This window comes from Heloderma suspectum, chromosome 4 (genome assembly GCF_057233095.1).
Source record: "Heloderma suspectum isolate Gila_16-S chromosome 4, 16-S_ref, whole genome shotgun sequence".
NCBI lineage: Eukaryota > Metazoa > Chordata > Lepidosauria > Squamata > Helodermatidae > Heloderma > Heloderma suspectum.
Genome location: NC_139461.1, coordinates 80,579,107 through 80,582,677, shown reverse-complemented (window position 1 = coordinate 80,582,677; position 3,571 = coordinate 80,579,107).

The following is a 3,571-nucleotide window of genomic DNA, read 5'->3' as shown; positions in this document are numbered from 1 at the left end:
TGAGTGGGGCCACTGCCCTATGTGGGTGGAGCCACTGCTGGCATGTGCCCCACCACATTTCCACCTACACACCTTCAATACACACACACTTCCCAGCCCTACCTCCTCAGCTGATCCTTGCAGATCAGCTGAGAGGGAGCATTTTCCCTGCCCCTGAACTGAGAGAAGCCACCTTTCTCAGCAATGACCAGATCAATTCTTTCCCCTCTTTAGATCTTGGGGCAGGGAAAATGGGCAAGGCCTGGGAGAGGTGGCAGGGCCTGGGGAAGAAGCTTAGGTGGCCAGATGGGAAACCCCTGCAGGCCGCATTTGGCCAGCCAGCCAGAGGTTCCCCATGCCTCTATTACTACCACAGCATGCCACATAGGGGCTATTTCAAGTGGCCCCATGTGGCTATTTTAATGTGTTATCTGGCCTTCAGAGCTGCTCAGAAATGTATCATAGACCTGGTGAATCAGGGCCAATTCTTGATTTACATTTTACACCTAAGTCCAAGATACAAACATCCTTTCACCAAGTCTGTAAAACTTTGTGCATATTGCTTTAACCTACTCAGAAGAAGTGTGGATCTGTCACCTGATCCTTCCCCTTGTCCATATATGCACCTTACAGATTTGATGAAAGGCACATGGATTTTGTACTTGAATATCCATACCCAACGAGAAAACGTACCATTCCAATGGGCTCTTAGACCCATAGTTTCTGCTGAGTACACTGTGCACTGTGTGTGAGCACCTGGCACACAAAAAAGTGGCTCACAGCTCACTTTGCAACCTGTCCACGTTTGAATCTGAAGATGGGTATACATAATTGTAGCTCTTAAGTTGCAGATCCAATTACGAGTGGCACCAAGGGACCTGAAGAGATAGAAATGGACAGAAGGACATCATAGCACCACTGAGCAGCCAGCCAAGTGGGGGCTGAATGGCAGGGGAGCCTTCAGCCAGTGGTGCCATCAGGGCAGGGCAGGGACTTCTGAGCAAACACCCAGGGCCCCACTTAGAATAAGTCGGATCTTGTCATCTTTTGAAGAAAGTGAAGAAATGCACGTGACCACCTAGGGTGGGAGCCCAGATGAGACCATGAAGTCCAGAGTCTAACTGCACTCCTGTCTACAAGCCATCCTGCTGCTGCCAACCATGGCCACCACCCTAGTCATGAACAGGATGATACTGGAGCAACACTGCCACCACCAAGCCAGATCCGCTGACGCCTGCTGCCGCTGCCACTACCGGCCATTACCCATTCTGTGCCAAAAGCCACCACGGCAGCTGGGACTCAGGAGCAGACCCCCCAGGGCTTGGTGGGTTACTGACTAAACAGTCCAAGCACTCCAGACAGCATGCAAATGCTACTGCAGGCTGCCTTCATTTCCAGATGCCCCCACCTAGGGTTAACTAATGTAGATGGGAAGAGAGGCTTTGGATGAGGAGGAGGAGGTGCAGGGAATGCTGATCAAATTTGCAGATGACACAAAATTGGGCAGGATAGCTAATACTTTGGAAGACAGAAACAAAATTCAAAGTGATCTGGATAGACTGGAGCACTGGGCAGAAAACAAGAGAATGACATTTAATAGGGACAAATGCCAAGTTCTGCACCTAGGAAAAAGAATCCAAAGGCGCAGTTACAAGATGGGGGATACGTGGCTCAACAACACTACAAGTGAGAAGGATCTTGGAATTGTTGTCGATCACAAGCTGAATATGAGCCAACAATGTGATGTGGCTGCAAAAAAGGCAAATGCTATTTTGGGCTGCATTCATAGAAGCATCGCTTCCAAATCCCGGGAAGTACTAGTTCCCCTCTGCTCAGCACTGGTTAGGCCTCATCTGGAGTACTGTGTCCAGTTCTGGGCACCACACTTTAAGAAGGATGCAGACAAGCTGGAGAGGGTTCAGAGGAAGGCAACAAAGATGATCAGGGGACTGGAAACAAAGTCCTATGAAGACAGACTGAAAGAACTGGGCATGTTTAGCCTTGAGAAGAGAAGACTGAGGGGAGATATGATAGCGCTCTTCAAGTCCTTGAAAGGTTGTCACCGAAAGGAAGGCCAGGATCTGTTCTCGATCATCCCAGAGTGCAGGACACGGAATAATGGGCTCAAGTTACAGGAAGCCAGATTCCGGCTGAACATCAGGAAAAACTTCCTTGTTAGAGCAATACGACAATGGAACCAATTACCTAGGGAGGTGGTGGTCTTTCCCATACTGGAGGCGTTCAAGACGAGGCTGGACAGCCATCTGTCAGGGATGCTCTGACTCAGATTCCTGCATTGAGCAGGGGGTTGGATTCAATGGCCTTGTAGGCCCCTTCCAACCCTACTATTCTATGATTCTATGATTCTAGGTTGAGCTCAGAACCTCCTTCTAACATCCTGGGATCTGGCACTTAATTAACGCCCCGCAGGACTGAATGGGGAACCCCCTGCAGGCGGTATTCAGGCAGCCAGGCAGCAGTAGCAACAGCAGTGAGGAGGCAGCGATAAGCAGGGAAGCATGAGGGATTCTGAGAGACATGTATTACTTTGTGTGTGTGTTTGTTTATTACATTTCTATCCCACCTTTCTTCCATAGTAGAACTGAAGGTGGCTACATGTGGTTCCCAGGTGGTCTCCACTCCAAGCACTGCCCAGACCCAGACCTGCCAAGCTTCAGCGAAGTGGCTGCCTCATATGCCTTCAGACCATGCCCTGCGACCACTGCAAAGGCACATAGAACACACATGACCATTCCTGGGCTGCTTTCCTCTGCCCAGTGTGCATGCATGAGCAACACAAGAAGTGGCCTCGCACTTTTGGAATCAGCTTCTATCAGGGATTCATCAGGACCCTACTTTGCAGATCTTAAAGATGGTTCTGAAGCCCTGTGAGTTTTCACTGGCCTTTCCATTCGCTGCCTGCAAGTGTTATTGCTTTTATCTGTTTTGATAGCATTTGTATTGACTATTTATTGATTGACTTTCTATTGCATTTGTTTTGCATATTGTTTTTGTCTTGTATGGTGCCTTGAGAGGGTTCTACCCTTAACAGAGGGCCTCTCTCTACATGAACCTACCCATACACTATGCTCATCATCTAAGGCTCTCCTTCAGGTGCCTCCTCCGATGGAGGCTCGGAAGGTGGCAACAAGGGAGAGGGCCTTCTCTGTGGTGGCCTCCAGTTATGGAACGATTTCCCCAATGAGGCCTGCCTGATGCCAGCTGTCATGATTCCCTTAGCCCCCATTTCACTTCAATGCCCAAAGATACACAGAGGCTTCAGTCTACAACTTTTAATCCATTACTTCACAGGGTCATACAGATGCAAATTCTCAGAGAAACTCTCTGTCTATAAGGAATGCCTTCAGGGGATCCAAATGGAATTTACGAGAGTTGCCCGCTGTCAGGAGCGCCCTAGCGGCCCCTTTCAGTACACTCCAATAGCCAACTCAAGACACAGACGAAAGGATTATTTTCAAGGCTTTAATCCTTTTACATCTTAATGACTCTTTCAGATGCTATCACCAGTGACTAAGCGATGAACAGCAGAGTAGCCTATGCTCCAGGTAGGCAGTTCGTCCCCGTTTGAAGG